The sequence below is a fragment of the Pseudorca crassidens genome, chromosome 17 (genome assembly GCF_039906515.1).
Source record: "Pseudorca crassidens isolate mPseCra1 chromosome 17, mPseCra1.hap1, whole genome shotgun sequence".
Classification (NCBI taxonomy): domain Eukaryota; kingdom Metazoa; phylum Chordata; class Mammalia; order Artiodactyla; family Delphinidae; genus Pseudorca; species Pseudorca crassidens.
The window spans coordinates 29452323-29473364 of NC_090312.1; the positions used below are offsets into that span (position 1 = coordinate 29452323).

The 21042-nt window shown below is 38.2% G+C and overlaps 1 long non-coding RNA gene across 1 annotated transcript in view; it reads right to left on the reverse strand.

Annotated features, from left to right (window-relative positions):
• Positions 1-6912: 6912 nt before the first annotated feature.
• LOC137210439 (uncharacterized) overlaps positions 6913-21042 on the reverse strand; it is a 98066-nt gene continuing 83936 nt past the window's right edge. Inside the window, exons 2-3 of the long non-coding RNA XR_010936522.1 lie at positions 8444-8505; positions 6913-7006 (exon numbers count right to left, since the gene is read on the reverse strand). This is a non-coding gene — a long non-coding RNA (uncharacterized lncRNA). The remainder of the gene's footprint in view (positions 7007-8443; positions 8506-21042) is intronic.

Consider the following 21042-nt stretch of genomic DNA (forward strand, 5'->3'; position numbering starts at 1 on the left):
AGGACCCTAAAATTGCCTCTCTGCAAAATAAGATTTTAAGATTAACTGAGGCAAACAATTAGAGAAGTATAAAATGGATTCTGAAGCCTTGTGCTCCTCTTCCTTGGCTTTTCGTCTCAGGCCCCGCCTCTGGTGCTATATTCCTTTTTCCGTCTATACAGCCTATGCAACTATACCCTCAGTTCCCCATACTAATTCTCTCACTGAACATCTCTTTTTCTCCAAAACTCTCCTCACTCCCTTTTCCTCTGAACTTATCAGAACCTGTCCCTTTAAAATTAAGTTTCTGAGGATCCAGAGGCTAAACCCTTAATTTCTTATAATCCCTGAACTAAAACAAGCAATAGTCAAAGATTTTCCCAAAGTAACTGAAGATTCTCACTGATTTGCTGAGGAATTTAATGTAGTCATTCAAACTTATCAACCTGGTTTCTCTGACTTGTATCAGCTAGCTCATATGCTTGTGAAGGCCAGGCCCAGCATTGAATGAAAACTGCTAGCTGGGAAAATCCTGAAAAGTCTCTAGAATTACAACTGGGAGACCAGCTTGCTAACTTATTATTTGATCAGTATCTGTAATTGCTAGGTGATGTCATCAAGCAATTCCTGGGGCTTTTCCAAAGTCTGCTGATTGGAAAAAAATTCATGCTTTAATAAAAATCTGATATACCTGTTCATGACTATTTCAATTAACTTCAGATTGCTTTTCAAGAAAATTCTGGTCTTCCTCTATATGTTTTTTCCACCCAGGTAGCTCTTAACTCTGTGTTTATTAATGGGCTGAACCAGGACTTTTTCCTTCTAGTAAAAAGGATCAGGATGGAATGGGAAACCATGTCTACTCCAGATTCAGTCAATCTGGAAAACCAACTCTCTCGCTTTCTAGATAAGTCACCTAAAAGAAAGACTGCTAAAATTCTTAATCTTCAACTCCAGCTAATGAAGACCCCTAACAAAACGAAAATCTTCCTAGTTTCTGCTATTACTGCAAAGAGCTAAGGCGTTGGAAAAGATGTTGTTACAAATTTAAGCACTTCAGGCAGCTTCAGCCCTCTAACCAGTCCTTCTAACGTCCTCCCAATTCCCAATGATGGGGATCTGAGGAACTACAGGGGCTCTTCCTAATCCCCCCTCTTAATCAGCTTGGAGAAACATTCTCTTCCAGTACTAACTGACACTGAAGCCACACTCTTGGTGCTCAGACCCACTACTATAAGGCAGCCCCTGCCTCAAAGTACCAAAACAGTATGAATAGGGGGGATCTCTAAGGAACCTCAGGAGGTTCCCGTCTCTGCACTGATTTCCTTTTGTTTAGGCCCTATTCCCTTTTGTGTTCACACCTTATTCTCCTTGGTTCCATTTATTAAGCCAAGACTTCTTAGAGTAGTATCATGCTGGAATTTCTCCCAAAAGAGAGAATTCTAGAATTTAGACAGTAGTCATCAAAGTAACCAACAAAGTAAATTAAATGACCTTTTGACATTTTTTATTTGTTTCATTTCTGACAGTACTAGAGCTGATTCTGAAAACACTGATTATTTGTCCCTATTGAATCAGCTACCACCCTTCTTATGGGCAAAATCTCCAACTGATATTGACAAAATTCACAGCACAACTCCCATTAAGTTTCTAATAGATCCCTCAAAATCTCTTTCCAGAATTAATCAATATTTTATACATAAAGCAGCCCTTAGAGGTATAAAGCCCATAATAGAAGATTACAAGGCTCAAGGCCTCATTATCCTTTGTAACAATCCCTGTAATACTATTTTACCAGTCAGAAAATCTACAGCTGAAGATAAAATTTTGTCTAGGACCTCTGAGCAAAAAACATTGTTTTCCCTCGACACTCTTTTTTTCCTAACCCTCATATGTCACTAAGATCCATTCCCACTGGAAGCAAATGTTTTACTGTAATTGAGTTATGCAGTGCATTCTTTAATATTCCAGCTGATAAAGATAGCCAATGCCTTTTTGCTTTCATTGGGGAATAAAACAATTCACCTGGACAGTAATGCCTCAGGGTTTTACTGACAGTCATTCTTATATCTCACAAATCCTGAAAGCTGGTCTGGATGATATAAAGTTCCCTAGGGGTTCTACTTTGTTGCAAAATGTGGATCATTTGCTTCTTTGCTCTTTTTTACAAGCCTCCTCACAGGAGGACAGCATCTACTTGCTAAAGCTTTTAGCCTTACAGGGGCTTAAGGTTGCCAAGGAAAAACTGCAGTTTGATCTGATTATCAGAACAAGGGCTACACTTGGATCCAGACAGACTTCAGGGTGTCCTAAGTCTCCCAAAGCCCAAAACTAAGCACCAACTGAGAGGTTTTCTTGAGCTAGTTGGTTATTGCTGAAAATGATTCCAAATTTCTCTCTTATGGCCAAACCAATGTATGTTTTACTAAACAGTAACACTGCTGACCCAATTTTATGGGATGAACAGAATGGCATAGTTTTCAAGGCCTTGAAGGAGAGTTTGATGAACCCATCTGCCCTTGGACATCCCAATTATCAGATTCCCTTTTTCCTTTTTGTATATGAAAAGGAAGAGAATGCCCTTGGGGTACTGTCTCAAAAACATGGGGACCACCTTTGACCCACAGATTATTACAGCCAGTAATTGGACCCTGTGACATGAGGGTACCCCTGCTGCCTTAGAGACATTACTGCTACTGCCCCTTTGGTTAAGGCCACTGAGGAAAATCATTGTGGGGTTTCCTTTAAGCAATTTTGTACCTCACACAGTAGAAGTCTTTCTGAATTCTCATCACACTCAACATTTCTCAGTCAGCTGCCTCACTTACTATGAAGTCTTTTTGTTAACTGCTCCTCACGTAACACTTTCACAGTATAATAACCTTAACCCTGGTACTCTCCTCCCTTCTGTCACCAATGAAGCTCCTCACGACTACTTAACACTGATGGATCACCTCCTGACTCCTCCTTATTATGATCTGCAGGAAATCTCTTTGGGTAATGCTGACTTCATGGTTCGCTGATGGCTCTTATTTAAAAGGTAACAATGGCAAATATTGTGCTGGATATGCTTGCAACTCCTTTTGATGTTGTTGAGGAGGCATCTTCACCTATGGCTACTTTAGTTCTACAGGCTGAACTATACAGTCTTACATGAGCTTGTACTTTAGCCAAGGACAAAACTGCCAATGTTTATACTGATAGTAGATATGCTTTCAGAGTAGCTCATAATTTTGGAATGTTGTAGAAACAATATGGCTTCCTTACTTCCAGTGGAAATAAAATTAAAAATGGCCCCTATGTTCAGGGATTGTTGGATACAATACTTTTACCTGATGCTTTAGCTATTAAGATTCTGGGGCATTCTAAACTTGACACCCTGGAAGCTAAGGGAAATCATCTTGCTGACATTTTTGCAAGGAATGCTGCCCTTTAGGGAACCAACAGCAGCCAGGCCTCTGTCATGGTCCAAAGGGATATTTCCCCAAATGATAACTTAGAAAAATTGGCTAGGAAAGATCAACAATTGGCCTCAGAAAAGAAAAAAAAAATTTGAAAATTCACCAATTGTTGGTTTGATAAAAAGAGGAAGCTCTGATTTAGACAAAACACCAACCCAGTCATACCAGAGACTCTAAAATGCCCACTCCTCACCACTGTACATGTATTAAACCATTGGTCTACTGACAACAGGATAGAATTCATGAATCAGTGTTTGTGGGAAAACATCACAAGGCTGCAAAAGAGCCTACCTCGATTGTCCCACTTGTCCAAAATACAACCCAGGGAAGTCTGTACTGCTCCCAGACATTTTAAAGTGCCTAAAGAACCATTTTAGGCATGACAAATGGATTTCACACAATTTTTCAGTCTGATATAAATGTTTTAGTCATGGTCTGTATGTTGTCACACTGAACTGAAGCCTTCCCTTATAGACAGGCTACTCCCCCTTCTGAGGCTAAAGCCCTTTTGGAAAAGATTGTCCCTCCATGGGGAACTCCTCTTGAAATTCACAGTGATCAAGGGACCCATATTACTGGTCAGGTCTGGTCGACAAGTCTGTGCTGTTTGGCCAGTTTTACAACATTTTCCATCCTAAATCTTCTGGTTTAGTCTAACCCACTTAATGCATTATTAATACTCATTTGCAAAATTTGCAGAGGCCCTCCAAGTACCTTGACCAAAAGCATTGCTATTGGTCCTTCTAAATCTTATATCCACCCCTTTTGAAACTCATAAACTCTTTGAGATAGTCACAGAATTCCCAATGCACTTGGCTTATGCCTCTTTTGACCCTCAACTGATAAAAGGAGAGATACTCCAATATTGCAAAGGCCTAACTGCTTTAAAATAACCATGTTTTGGCAAAGCAATCTTTTCACAGTGCACCCTTGGGAGACAAAGACCTTAAGTATCATGCCTTGCAACCTGGAGATTTTGCCTATTGGAAAAGATACCTCCAGAAAGACTCTTTAACCTTGTTGGAAAGGTCCCTACCAAGTACTGCTAACCAACTCTAGTGCTTCCAAACTCCAGGGAATAGACTCTTGGATTCACATGATACACCTAAAGAAAACACCAGACACTGCCTGGACCTGTACATCATCTGGTGACCTGAAAGTAAAGATTTCCTGGAATTGAAGCAGAAGACATCTGATGAGATAGACCAGGATATCCAGACCAGACCTATTGGAAGTTTATCACCAAATCTTTGATGATGACATAACGTTTCCAATCATCTCCAATACCTATGATCTTGATAACATATGGACTTTAGATAAAACACCTGAGAGTTCTCTCTCCTACCTCTCCTAGTTATTTGAACGTGATCTCAATAGATTTCCAATCTGCACTCTTTTCCTCTGACAGGAGTCACTACATCCAGGAAAAGTATTTCCTGTCATTTAGGGACAAAAAGCCAATGAAACTGGAAAAACCTGACTCTTGATCAGTGATGCTTCAGAGAAAGATCTTTTTCAAAAGGGAGAATTGTAAAGAATTAATAAATGGAAACCTCAATTAAATAGAGTTGAGATTCATATCTAATAATATTTTGATTGTTGACCAAAGTTTTGAGCTGAGCAAAGAAGGACTATAGGTAGGTGAGAGAGTTAGGTGCTTTTCTCCATTTATAAAATGGCTCTACTGCTTCATAGTATCAATAATTTACTTGGGTATGTCTTTGACATCTTTTTTGTTTGTTGGTTTTTGGAATAGGGGTCACTTCCTTCAGAAATCTGATCTGCTGATCTCCTCTGATGGGTATTTCTCTCATATTTTCCCATTATATCCCGTACTTCAATTGTAATAGCATTTATTACAATGTATTAGATTTACCTGTTTGTACTGTATCATCTTTTTACGGGTGCATTAGATTCCTAAGGCTGTCATAACAAAGTACTACGAACTAAGTGGCTTAAAACAACAGAAATGTATTATCTCATAATAACTAAACCTCCGGAGGCTAGAGGTTTAAAATCAAGGTGTCAGCTGGGTTCTCTGAAACATACATAGGGGAGAATCTTTCCTTGCCACTTCTAGCTTCTGATGTTTGTCAGAAATCCTTCGCATTCCTTGGCTTAGAGATGCAACACCCCAATCTTGTCTTCTGTTGTCACATGACCATCTTTTCCCTGTGTGTCTCTCTCCTTTTCTTATAAGGACACCAGTCATATTGCATTAAGTGCCCACCTTACTTCAGTATGATCTCATCTTCTTAACTAGTTACGTCTGCAATGACTCTATTTCCAAATAGGTTCACATTCTAAGGTATTGGGGGACTTCCTCTTTGGGGGTAAGGGCACAAGTCAACCCATAACAGAGGACAAGGATTGTGTCTACTTCATCTTTTTTACATTTGGATCCTTAGCAAATTATTCCATTGCCAAGCATGTAGAATATGTTCTATTAAAAAAATTGATGAATAAATGAATGTATGAATAGGGGAATGTGTTTATACTAAGAAATCACATTCCATTCTAGAATAAAAGAAATTCATGTAGAGAGGGCAGAAAGTTCCAAGGCCCTTCCATCTTCACAGTTCTGTGATTCTTTAGTCTCAACACTGGTTTGGTTTCAGCTGTAGAAAAGGCCTGAGAATAGAAATTGCCTACCAATTACATATCTGTAAATCCCAAATAGGCAAGATACATTCAAGTGCCATAAAGGATATCCTAGTGCATAGACTTGCATGTCTGTTATTTGGATCTTTAGGGCATTTCAAGGGTTTCTGCCTTGGTATCTGAAGTTGACGTGTTTTTTGGCTATTTAGGAGAGGGACAAAGAATCGATTTGAGTTGTAAGACTGACATCTTCTGGCTAGCACAGGAGAGTGCAGAAAGGTTGAAGCATCAGAAAGGGAAATAAATGGAGTCGTTCTGGATTTAACAGTTAAACACTGGAAAGGGAAAGAAAAAAAGAAATATATATGGAAATAATAGAAAGCTATTCACAGGTACACAGATGCATTTTTTAGAAAGAATGAGCATACAGTCTAGTATATATTCTGTGTAGTTCACCAGAATTGATTTTGGTCTTGAAGAAGAAAGTGAGGGAAATATAAGACATAAATGAAAAGATCATTCAGGAGTTGAACATGAGGAAATGGATTGAAGAAAAATGTTCCTGATGAAAGATTAATGCTCTGGAGTTCTTATAGAGATGTGGGAAAACTATGAAAGAGTTTCTTGGATACTTTGTCAATTGGACTCTGTTTTGCTGTGGTCCAGGAGCAGAGCTATGGCTGGATATGAGATGTCTTGGTAGGAGTTTCCATTTGTACCTTCTGCTATTTATGACTGGCTCACTTGCCCCAATTTCAGGAATACCATTGAGATAATTATTCTTTCATTTATGAGAAGTGTGCATCCTTTCTTACCTTCTAACTTGTTCCCAGTTTGTTATTATCCATCTCTCCAAACTGTTTCATTTTTCCTTTCATAATGCTGCAGTGCAGGGTGCATTTCAGAGCACAAAAGTGTCCTGAGTACTCCTGATGCCTCCGTGCCAGCCACATCATTCCTTGTTTCTATCAATTCCGAAAGGAGGACAGGAGGAAAAAGAGAAAGCAGGTGAAATTCATGAACTGAGCTATTGAGAGTTGCTCATATGTTGGGAGTGAGAGAGTGGAGGGGTTACAAAGTGGTAAGCATGATGGACTGGGTTTCTATCCTTGGAGAAGTGGAAATGGATTCAAGCAAAAAAATTAAAAGAATTAATAATTAATTGTCTAATCATTATCATGGTAAGTGCTTCTAAGGATACACAAGGTACTAGAAAATTATATATAACAGGGAGTCCCGATCTAACTTAAATGAAAGGAAATGTTTTCTAGACATAGAACTTTTCTTTCTTTCTTTCTTTTTTTTTGCGGGCCTCTCACTGTTGTGGCCTCTCCCGTTGCGGAGCACAGGCCCCGGACGCGCAGGCCCAGTGGCCATGGCTCACGGGCCCAGCCGCTCCGCGGCATGTGGGATCCCCCCGGACCGGGGCACGAACCCGCGTCCCCTGCATCGGCAGGTGGACTCTCAATCACTGCGCTACCAGGGAAGCCCTAGACACAGAACATTTAAGCTGATATAAAATGAATAAATGTACTTTAGCTAAAGGAAAGGATCATAAGGAGGCATTACAGAGACAAAATCATGTATTAAGGCACTTAGGCAAGAATAGCAAATAAGAGGAATCCTCATATATAGCTCTGTCTGTGTGACAGGCACAAATTGATATTTTCATATATATTATTTGATCCTCTTAATAACAAAAATGTCAAGTGGGTACCATTCTTACTTCCATTTTACAGATGAGTAACTGAGGCACAGATATATTAAGTAACTTGTCTAAGATCACAGAGCTAGTAAGTGGCCAACTGAGAACCGAAACATAGGCAGTCCAGCTCCAGAATCTGGAAGCATAAGGAATGCAGGAAGTTCAGAGTGGCTGGACCTTGGAGAAGGAGGCAAAGGGGAACCTGAAGCTGGAAAGGCAGGAAGGGACTAGAGCCTGTTGGGCCTTACGACCATGTTAAAAGAATTTGATTTTTATTCTAATAGTGATTGGATGCTGTTGACAGATACTAAGCAGAGATGTAGCAAGGTGAATTTTGCTTTTTATAAAAGTCTGTTTGGCTGCAGTATGGACAGAGACCTTGATTGGCCCCCTCTGAGATTAGTAGGAGGAAAATATCTTTTCTAAATTGCCTCCATGTTTGCTATACTCTGTAAAAACAGCATTGTTAAAAAAAAAAACAAACAGCATTGTTGTTTAACAGTCAACACTATAGCATAAGAGAACAAAGCAATCTGTTCTTATACATTCCTGACAAGGGAAAAGTTATATGGTGTTATTTGTTGTTGGGCTGTGCCCCGTAGGCCTACGAGGCCTGTACTTGCCCAGTTTCAAGACCGAAGAAAGAGCCCAGAGTGAGCGACAGAGACATCAATGGTTTAATGGTTGGAAAACTTACACGTCTGAAGCAAGGTCCTGGCGAAGGTCCTGGCGATGCAGGACATGGCGGCAGTCTTCGATCTGGGAAAAAAGCGAGACTACCAGTTATAGGGGAATTGACATCAGGTGGGCTCATTAGTTACCAGGGAAACCAGCAGAGGGGCACACCCCTCCCGGCCCCTTTGATGAGAACAATCACCAGCTGGGGCCTGGGCAAGTACTAGGCAGGTCAGTCATGTGTGAAGGGCTTATGTGAAGCAGGCACTGGTTGGGCAAGGGATTACAGAGAGCGAGAGAACAGCCATGTTGAGTGGCCTGACCATACATTTGTGCAAAAGATATTGAATATTAGATGTAGAAGGAATGGAAAAGAATATGTCATCTGCATGCCCATGGCCTTGGAACACAATACTGACACATATACTGCAATAACACATGGTAGGGTCACACGACACAACACATATAAGAAAAAATTTATTTGTGATTGTGGATAGTTTCCTGATAATTCATTTCTGTGTATGTAAGGCAAATAATCTGAGACACAATTTGCAAGGAAAGATGGATGTGCTGATATCCAAGGACACTTAATGAACTTGACAATTCTGAGCCTCATTTCCTCAATCCCTGAAGTTGATTGCATGTTGCAGGTGACGTTACCCCCATATACAAACCTTTTAAAAAAATTTAGTGCGATCTCTGTAACAGCTCTCGAACTATCACCTAGTTGAAGGTTTGGTCATGCACAGTTATCCTAGCAGAAACATGAACTTCTTAAAAGCAGGTACCATGTCATATAACTCTTCCTTTCACTATACTATTTAATTTAATACTTCGCTCTTGTACGTGAAAAAAATCGGTGTTGAATGAATGAATGGTGAATTAACAAATGAATAAAGAATGTTGCCAGATGATTTAAGCTGCACTTTTATTTTCTTTAGGTATGCTGCCTGACTTCTACGGATATTCAAACATAGCCTGAGCCTTGTTAGTTCACAGTGAATATAAACTCCTGCTATACTTATAATCCATTTCACAGAGGCCTAGAGGAGGTAAAAATACAAAACCCACTTTCTACAGAAGGAGGTCTGAATGCTTTAGTACAAAAAGGATGTGCAGGAATCGAGTTTGCTGGGTATTGCAAATCAGTAGGTAATTCCTAACAGGCATTTCCGAAAATTTTTGAAAATTTGATTTCATTTGTGAGACATTTTATTAAGGTTAAATTTAATGGGGAGGAACCCACTGCGTATAGCTGGAAGACCAATGAAAACCAAGAGGATTACAGACCTGGCATCTTATAAGTAGCTCTAACCTAATCAAATATCTTTAAAAAGATATATTTAGCAGCCTTAGGTTTGTTTTTGAAAATATTGGTGTAGAAAAATTTCTATTTTATAATTATTGTAATAGAATAAAGCATCTGTTTATTCGTCAGTGTGTTAAAAAACAACCTGGTGTTTGGGTCATTAAAATAACCTTTTTATGCATTGTAGCTGAGTTTGTTTCTTATTTTTTTCTTTTTCTTCCTCACAATTTGAAGTTTTTCATTTTTTTATCATAGTTGTACTGATTCTTCAACTTAAATTTTCTTGTGGCATCTAGCACGAAGTCTCATAAACAAGGTCATACACCACTAATAAAAAATGAGAAATATTATTTGCTTATTACCCAGAGGGCCTTGGTCTGTGATTCTACGTGCAATTTGTTTAATAAGTTTAACAAGTAACCCAATAGTAGAAAAGTTCAGGAGGGGGTCCAGTGAACAGAGGAAGAACTAGTTGCCTCCATGACCTCACTCCATGTGGACACATTTCTGGCCCTCCCTGTGCAGATTATGCAGTGATCTGGAACAACCCAAACCCTCAGAATAGGAATTCTCTGCTTCCTGGGTCCTCTGGGAACATGGAGCTATGCTTGCCACCAACCACCTGCTCCCATGTTAACTACAATAAAATGGAAAAGAAGTGTGATGTTAAGGGAAGAGAGAGCTGCAGTTACAGTTTTTACAAATGTCAAATGTTTTTGTTCAGTGCTTTGCAGTGTGTGATGGTTAATTTTATGTGTCAAATTGACAGGCCTAAGGGAAACCCAGATAGCTGGTAAAACATTATTTCTGGGTTTGTTTGTGAGGGTGATTCCAGAAGAGATTAGCATTTGAATTGGTAAACTGAGTAAAGAAGATACTGCTGTTTCTAAAGTTATAATTAATTACTGTGTACCAGAACCTATATAGTGTGTTACATACATGGTCTTTAAATTACACGTTAACCCTAAAAAATAGGCATTACAATTCCATTTTATTAGATGAAACTGAGGCTCAGTGAAATTAACTTAGTCACCAAAACAATGTTTTCGTTTGATTCTAAAGTTTATGATTTTCTCGCTACAAAGGGAGATCTATGGAATTCTGGGATGTTTCTCTTCCCCCACTAAAACTATCTGCTCATCTAGGATGGGGAATTAGCATAAGTCTTTTTGCTTATGATTGTATTCCCAGTGCCTACAACACTGTCTAGGTGATTAATTTTTATTTTTCTCACCATTTGAATGATGATGGGGACAAGATGATGAACATTCCTCAGTAAAAAGAAAAGTATCTCTAGATAGATTGAAAATAATAATAAAATCTCTGTGCTGGATAATTTGAGATTGCCTCTCTAGATCTGCTCTCCACTTGACCCTTTGGAGGTTGGCCTGGGAGGACTGTGTCAAGGAGGCTCCCTTGCCATCTGGTTTTGGGTTGGTTTCAGCCAGTGGGAGGCACTGGCAGAAGATCAACAGGCTAGTGGAAAGAGAAATCAGAGTCATTACTCCACTGGCTCCCTCCTTTGAGGGCATCTTCATTTGGTTGCGTCTTTCCAACTTGGGTCACAACTCCTATAAGGGACTCCACTACACATGTCCTGAATTTCAGTAACTGCTTCGTCCCCCTGTCTCTTCAGCCCTGGGGGTGGCAATAGCTCCCCAATGTTGTCATGCCTTGTTTGTTTGGTTTTTTTTTTACCCCACTCGCATATTTATAAATAGCTATTTTATTAAACTCTCTTCAGTTTCCTATTGGAGCATGGCATCTGTTCTATTCCAGGAACCTGAATTATTTATTAATGTTCATTCATCCACTTAAATATTTATTGAACTCCAGTTATATATGTGTTGTTGGGAGAGGAGTGGCTTTCAGGAAGCGGATTTACCCTTTCTAGTTATAGATAATATTTTTTCCCCTTCTCCAATATGTCACCATCCAGGTAAACAAATATGGGTGGTTAAAAAGTTTTTTCTTTTACTTTTTTTGGTTTGTTTTGTTTTCTGCTTGGCTAGGGATAGCTTTTTTTACATGCTATGTAACACTGGATGGAAGATAAGCCCCTTCCCCTAAAAGCCATTTTTTTTTCATACTCTTGGAAAACTGGTATCTATTTTACAGTACATAATTTGGACTAGTCACATTTCAAGTGTTCAGAATCCATTTTGACTAGTGACTGCTGAATGGATCATGTAGCTCTGCAGCCTTCATGGAGTGCTCTCTGTCATCTGTTTTGTTCAAGACTCTGCCCTTATTGTCTTTATCTGTTTATGTACTCCCTGCCTCAGAGATCTAATTTATTCCAGACTAATTAGCTATATTGATGATTCCAAATATTATATCTCTATGTAGAATGTTTATGGGCACCATAAAGTCAATGTAACTCAAAGCAGTCTTCCACTGTACCCAAGAAAGTGGCTTCTGCATCTACAGATTTAACCTAATCCTTATCAAATTACCCATGACATTTTTCACAGAACTAGAACAAATAATACTAAAATTTATATTGAACCACAAAAGACCCAGAATTGCCAAGGCAATTCTGAGGAAAAAGAACAAAGCTAGAGGCATAACCCTCCCAGACTTCAGACAATTACTACAAAGCTACAGTATTCAAAACAGCATGGTATTGGCACAAAAACAGACATACGGATCAATGGAACAGAATAGAGAGCCCAGAAATAAGTCCACACACCTATGCTCAATTAATTTTGTACAAAGGAAGCAAGGATATATAATGGAGAAAAGACAGTTTCTTTAATAAGTGGTGCTGAGAAAACTGGACAGCTACATGTAAAAGAATGAAATTAAAACATTCTCTAACACTATGTACAAAAATAAACTCAAAATGGATTAAAGACCTAAATGTAAGACCAGATGTTATAAGACTCCTAGAGGAAAACACAGGCAGAACACTCTCTGACACAAACTGCAGCAACATTTTTTGGATCTGTCTCCTAGAGTAATGGAAATAAAAGCAAAAATAGACAAATGGGACCTAATTAAACTTAAAAGTTTTGCACAGCAAAGGAAACCATAAACAAAATGAAAAGACAACCTATGGAATGGGAGAAGATATTTGTAAATGATGTGACTGACAAGGGATTAATTTCCAAGATATACAAACAGCTTATATAGCTCAGTATTAAAAAACAAACAACCCAATCAAAAAATGGGCAGAAGACCTAAATACACATTTCTTCAAAGAAGAGATACAGGTGGCCAACAGGCACATGAAAAGATGCTCAACACTACTAATTATTAGAGAAATGCAAATCAAAACTATAATGAGGTATCATCTCCCTCTGGTCAGAATGGCCATCATCAAAATGTCTACAAATAACAAATGCTGGAGAGGGTGTGGAGAAAAAGGAACCCTACATTGTTGGTGGGGATGTAAATTGGTGCAGCCACTAAGAAGAACAGAAAGTATGTTCCTTAAAAAACTAAAAATAGAGTTACCATATGATCCAGCAATCCCACTCCTGGGCATATAACTGAAAATGATGAGAACTCTAATTCGAAAAGGTACATGTACTCCAGTGTTCATAGGAGCACTATTTACAATAGCCAAGACATGGAAGCAACCTAAATATCCATCAACAGATGAATGGATAAAGAAGGTGTGGAATATATCTACTGTGGAATATTACTCAACCATAAAAAAGAATGAAGTAATGCCATTTGCAGCAACATGGATGGACTTGGAGATTATCATACTAAGTGAAGTAAGTCAGACAAAGACAAATATCATATGATATCACTTATATGTGGAATCAAATAAGTTCACTTGTAACAGTTTTTTAGATTATTACAAAACAGAAATAGATTCACAGACGTAGAAAACAAACTTATGGCTACCAAAAGGGAAAGGGGGAGGCATTAAAAAAATGAAATAAAGCAAGTGGCTTCCTCTTCACTTTATCATTTCGAGTACTGACATAGTATCAACCATTCAGTCACCAAGGCTTAAAAGTTTAGATTCTCCCTTTCTATCTCTTACCTCTTCATAGTCAGCCAATGGTTTCTCTATCCTACGGCTATGCTCCTAGAATAAAATCCTCCTTGTACTGTTGACCCTTGAACAACCTGTGTTTGAACTGCACAAGTCCAGTTATAAGGGGGTATTTTTCAATAGTAAATATTACAGTACTACAAGACCCCATCAGTGGTTGGTTTAATCTGAGGATGCAGAGGAACTGCAGATAAGAGGGCCAACTGTAAACTATACTCGGATTAACCTTGTAGTTGTTCAAGGGTCAATGGTATTGCTATTTTGGGCCCTTTAAGGATGGTGCTATTTAATTTTTTAAGGTACAGTCCTGATCTTGTTACACATTCTTCAGAAATATTCTAAGGCTCCATATTTCCTACCAAAGGAGACTAGAGATGTTTTAGTTTGGAATTCAAGGTACTTTACAATATCATCTCTATATCCCTATTCTTACCTCGTAGTAATTTTATGTGTGACCTGTGTGCCAGGAAAACAAAAACATGTTCCCTGAACATTCTTTGCAGTTTTTCTCCCTTTATGTCTTTTTACTATTTAATTCTCTACCTAGAATACTTTCCTCCTTTGCCACATGGCTCAATCCTGCCCATGCTCCTAGGCCCAGTACAAGACACTCTTGTATCAACCATCACTATACTCTTTGTCTATTCTCTTAGAAGAAAAAAGTGAATGTGTTCTCTCCCTCCTTGGAACATACAGTTGACTTTGTTTTACCTCTCTTATAGCACTAGCTGACTTTTGCCTTGTAGTGTGTTTATTGTATTATTTGTTCCCTTCTCCTACTTTGTAAGTTTCTTTGGGGGTTATGTTACACATGGGAAGCCATGGAAATAGATAAGATAACCCTCATTCAGACTGAGGGTTTTGGAGAGCAAAGAGGTCCAAGTAGGCACCTTAAGATATAACATTTGAGGATTAGGTGAAGAATTCTTAGTTGTGGAAAAAATAACTGTCTTCCTTCTGCTAGCATCTTCAGATCTAGGCAAACTTGGCATTCCCCTGGTGTGCCCATTAGTGTAATTAAATCAGACTTTTAGTTTTTGTCTAAATAGATGCTAGGACAAGAATTTCTAATATACTTTTACCTTGCTATGGCAGATACATACCGCTAGACAATATGTTTTAATTAGTTTTATCATTTATGTTCATTTTCTCCCACTTCAATGAAATACATAGAGGTTTAAAAGGACATTTACCCAAGTTTTGAAGTAGGTGATCTCAGTGATATAAAGGGAACTTTTCTTTTCTCTTTATATGTTTCTGTATTTTCAGCTTCATTTTAATTTATTTTTACAATAAGCCTTTATATATTTCTAATCATAAATATCAAGTTAAAAATAAAGAACATATCATGAAACTTTTTGGTTGAGCTGCCTCTTATTTTCTTTCCAAAACTTTGCTTTTATGCCAAGTTGCATACCTCTTAAGATCAAGGTAAAAAACAAAAGATAAAAATGGACTTCAGCCAAAGGAGGCTGTCAGAAAGCACTATAGTTGCTCTGATTAAAACCAAACTGAACCAAACTTTCTTGCAAACTGAGGTTTAAAAAGTAACTAAAAAGTGATAGCATATGACACAGCAATCCCACTACTGGGCATATACCCAGAGAAAACCATAATTCAAAAAGACACATGCACCCAAATATTCATTGCAGGACTATTTACAATAGCCAAGACATGGAAGCAACCTACATGTCCATCACCAGAGGAATGGATAAAGAAGATGTAGTACATATATACAGTGGGATATTACTCAGCCATAAAAAAGGAATGAAATTAGGTCATTTGTAGAAATGTGGATGGACCTAGAGACTGTCATACAGAGTGAAGTAAGTCAGAAAGAGAACAAATATCGCATATTAACATATATATGTGGAATCTAGAAAAATGGTATAGATGATCTTATTTGCAGAAATAGAGACACAGACGTTGAGAACAAATGTATGGATATCAAGGGGGAAAGGAGGGGGGTGGGATGAATTGGGAGACTGGGATTGACATATATACACTATTGATACTATGTAGAAAATAGATAACTAATGAGAATCTACTGTGTAGCACAGGGAACTCTACTTAATGCTCTATAATGACCTAAGAGGGAAGGAAATCCAGAAAAGATGGGATATATGTATATATATAGCTGATTCACTTTGCTGTACAGTAGAAACTAAAACAACATTGTAAAGCAACTATACTCCAATAAAAATTAATTTTTAAAAAAGTAATAGCATACAATTTGTATTGAGGGCAGTTGATAGGGTTCTGGAGGAGTCCACTCATATAGTAAAGAGAACTAGAAGTTTGCAGAGTGAGTTTACAGACTATGGGGATGCTTTTAGAGGGTTCTGTGGGGTGTCAAATGGGAATTTTTCATAAAGAAGGTCTAGATTTCTACCCTTTACTCCTAATAAGCATAAGAAAAACCTGTTTAATAATAACAAAGGATGCCTCCTCCTTAAAAATCACTAGAGACCAAACTTGTATGTCTCTGTTTATAAGTTTATCTCTTATTTACACTGTTTATCTTTGTTATAAAACACAATTTTGAGAACCTAAAATTAGAATATCAGTTGATTTTATATTACATTCAAAAATAATCACTATCGGGACTCCCCTCGTGGTACTGTGGTTAAATACACTGTGCCTCCACTGCAGGGGGCACAGGTTCAATCCCTGGTCAGGGAACTAAGATCCCACAAGCCGCGCCATGCAGCCAAAAAAACAGAAACAAAACAAAACAAAACGCCAAAAAAATCACTGTTGAACTTTCCTCATCTTATGCCAAGTGCTTGAGGATCATCTTCACTCTCTGTGTGGCAGGTGAGGAAGGAGGGGGATTACAAAAAGTCAAGTGGATAAAACTCCTGAACAGGAGGAGGAAGCAGAAGGTATGAGAAGATCTGCACCTAAGATGCGGTCATTGAGGAAATTACTGATGTTTCCTACCTCTGATGGAAGCAAGAATTTCAACCACTCCCACACCCTATGGATAAAGTGCTAGGACACAGGTCTAATGACCTGTCACATAAGCAGCCACACTGTGTAATGAGGACTCACTGGGAGAGGCAGCTGGTCAGAGCAATCAGCACTGCAGCAGAAAGACCTTTGACTTTGAAGTTAGAAACTTGGGTTAATTCAGCTCTTCTACTTACGAGCTGGATGACACTGGGAAAATGGTTGAACTCCTGTTAAATGGTATTCTTATTCTTCAAATGAGGGAAAATACCTTTGTTTCTCAGAGAAGTAAATGGGACAGAGTACATATAGAACATGACCACTGTGGATCCATAATTAGTTTCACTTGAGCCAGATGAGGCTAATCCAAGTTTGTTCATCTCTGTTTCTCCAGTACCTGCCATTTAGAATGTACCCAGGGCTACTACATCAATGAATGAATAAAGCAAGGGAAATCCTTGAGTCTTCATGAAGAAAGAGGGACCTGAAGATGTCTTCTCACAAGGCACCTTCTGGGGGGGGGGGCGGTCATAGCAGAGGGGGGAAGTTGAAGATAACAATATAATGATAAGTAAGGTAATAAGGGGAAAAAAGAGGAAAGTGTGGAAAGTGGAAGGAGATGGAAAAAGGTCAGAAAGGGGAAAGATGGAATACTCAATTTTTCTAAGCTGGGAAAATTGTGTTGGAGGATGTGTGTGTGTGTTTGTGTGTGTGCACACATGCATCTTGGTTATGTGCCCAAGAGAAGTATCAGTACACTGCTACCTACTGAGGAGTCGTCTTCCTTTCTTTTTACATTTGTCCCTAAGGTGGGCATGGTTAGCTTGGAGCACATAAATAAGCCAGGGTTATCCCCTAGAATTGTACAACAAGACAAACCAAGTAGAATTAGAGTGGTCTTCTGGAGTTCTTCTTTCTAAAAAAATCGTGTTTTGTTTTGTTTTTTAACTTTTGGTAATGACAGTTATTTTATTCTCTTTATTATGTCATGTTTTCAAATCAATTTTTAATGGGTCTCTTACTCAAAATATGAAGTATATTTTTAAACTGATAAAGTGAGTTTGGCTCTATTCCTGGCAAATATTTCTGGTTATAAACGGAGGTATTTGGTAGGGGCAGACTTTGAAACTACTGGTAAATTAGAAACTGATATCAAAGGAAGAATGCAATTTATTTTGGAGCCAAAAAGCTAATGAAACACTTTTGCAAATCAGTTGTTAAATAAATGCTTCCTTTAAAAATAAAAATCTAGAAAGACAACATTTGGTCTGTGCACAACATGTGTAATCTTTTCAAATGTTTTCAGGATGTCTTCGTGCAATCTAGTTTTTAAGCCTTCTTAGAAGGAAAAATGTGTTTAGCTGAAAAGATAAGTATTTTTTAAGCTACTGTGTTTAGTGTATAATTTAACTTAAATGGAAAATGTTTAAATGCATTTAATTATATCTTTTAACAAATGTACAACTGCAATATAATTATCCTTCCTATTTGTAAAGATTAAAGAAAATGAAATTCAATATTAAATACTTTAAGAAGTATGGTTATAGTGGGAGGTCATTATGTTAAATTCTCATAATAAGCAAATCTTAAAATTCTGTACATCTACCAAATACAGAATGCAATTAAATTTACAACATCTGTGTGTGTAGTTGATGGAAATTTATTTTTAGCTGGAGAAGTGAAATAGGCAAATAGAGTAGAGCCCCAGAACTCCCACTTTACTTGAATAAATCCTCCTGAAAGGTGTTATCCAAGCAAGAAGAAATATCAAAAACAAAAAGAAACAAAAAACAAACAGAAGCAAATTGGAAGAAGTTAAATCAGTAGGAATAGGTAAATGGGGAAAAACAAAAATCTCACATGTATTGAATGCCAACTGGGAGCTGATACTGTGATGGGTGCTTTGCATATGCTGTTATATTTAACCTTCAGAACAATCCATTGAAGTAAGTATCAATATATACATTTACAGACAAGATCATATAGCTGCTATGTAATGTTCCTGGGATTCAAACTTTGGAATATCTCACTCCAAAGCCTGTACTGGAACTGTTAGATAGACTTAAGAGACGCATGAGGTGATTAAAATTATATGAAGAATATTTTGAGGAGGTACAAAAATTTTCCAAGTCAATAGAGCAAGAGACATGTTCTGCTATTAAATAATTTCTTACAGCCCTATAAAAACTCTAGTTACATGTATGATTATGTTTGTGTGTATTAATTAACATATCCATACATGCTATGTTCAATGTTTACAGAACACATACTGTGTTTGACACTGTATTAGTAGCAAGTAAGGAATACCCCAAAGAACCCTCAGGGAACATAAGTTCTAGTAGGGGAAACAAACAACATAATAGCAGATTTTGATAATTAGTAGGTAGAACCATACGAAACTGCCATAACGGTTGAATATCAGAATTTCATGTGGCCCAAACTAAAAATCTAAATATTAAAGTATGTTTTGGGAGTGTGCCTACAGACACTCAGGATATATATTTCTATTATTTGTACATTCTTATACATGCTTCCTTTAGTATCAGGTGTGCACTGAGTATCCATAGAGAGCAGTCAGTCTGTGGAGGATTTTTATTTATCACAATAAATCCAATCAACTTCGTGGAATTATCCAACCTTAGGTTTAGCTCTCTGCTAAACTCTCAGGAGACGTTTGGCAACGTTTGGAGACATTTTTGGTTGTAACAACTAGGGGAGTAGTGCTACTGGCGTTGAGTACATCCCTGAGTAGAGACCAGGAGCGCTGCTAAACATTCTAAAATGTCCAAGATAGCCACTGCCCACCCCCATGCCCCACATACGCACAAGAGTTATCCACTCAAAAATGTCAGTAGAAATTCCTGAGAAATCCTGCACTGAACACAGGAAGAACAAGGCAAAGGTAACTGGGAGAACACTGTACAGTTATATTTCCCAAATCTCAAAGAGTAGCGTTCCCAAAACACCCATTGTGGATGTCTCTGTTGAGATACTCAAAGCTTATGGTGAAAAATATGGAGAAGAGTAAAAGTTGCAATGAACCTTAAAAAAAAAAGCCTTAAGTTGACTAGACTAGAACAATAAACATGACACACCAAACAAATGTATTATCAATCACTTCTCACGAATCACAAATTAGTAATAATGGATACTGTAGAAGTAATTTCTGTTCATCCTTCTTTGCTTACTGGAAAACTTGCAGGATATCCCATCTCTGAAATTTCCAGCAGTTGATTATAAACTTATTCTTCTTTCTATAAGTAATACCTACACTGAAGTATTTTATCTTCTTCTGTATCTGGTCTTGTTTTTATTGTTGTTGTTTGGAGGGCCTTGGATATGCAATGGATTAACCACAGTTATTGCAAACTGTTGTTGATTTGTGCCAGCTCTTATTTATATTTTACTTTCAATATTTGTCTCCATCTCCCATCCTGACTTTTCTTCCCCCTAGTTAGGTCGGCTTTAATACATGTGTATCAAAGAATAATATGCAGTATTCTCGTGTGTTTTAATTTATAGAAATTGAATTGTATTATACTTCTCATTCTGCTTCTTCCTCTTTAGACCCGGAGGTATGTCTTAGACATCTAGCCTTAGTGATATATGTAGAATTCATGCATTCTTTTGACTGCTGACTGCGTTTTTGACATTTTATCTACCCATTGCCCAATTCATGGCCACATTTCTAACGTGGAACCAATGCAGAGATGCAGATTCTTGCCCATATCTCTTTCTGTGTCTGTGTAAAAGATCTTTGGAGCACACTGCCAAGAATGTAATAGCTGTTTTGTTTAATGCTGCCAAATAGCTATCCAAAATAGCTGCATTACTTACACTTTCAGCAGTGCAAGAAGATTCTTATTTTTTTGACATTCCTTTAATTGTTTGCTTTCCCACAATCTAAATAGCCACTTTACACCTTTTTTTTCTCTCCTCAGAACTCCAGCTTCCTGCCCTCAGGTAGGAAGGGAGGGAGTAAAGCTGAAAAACCCTAGCGATGAGTTGAGACCCAGCACTGGAGCTACAGTGGCTGGGGTGGAGGGGAAAGATAGACAGTGACAGATGAAGAGGTCAGAGGGGTACTGGCTGCCACACCTGTGGGGCCCTGTGGGTCACTGTGGTAGACGCTTTGGGGCCTGTTCATAGCCCCCATGCACTGCTATGGGTCCTCAGCACCCAGGAGCCACATTTGATGGGAGGTCACCCCCTTGCATACCGCCAAGGTACAATGTATTGATCGATATGAGTATTTTAAAAGCTGATCTCCTTGCCTCAAGAGGGACTAGCTCTGTGATCCATTTGTGCACCAGAGCCCTACTGCTGTGGATCAGGCCAAGGCAGACTT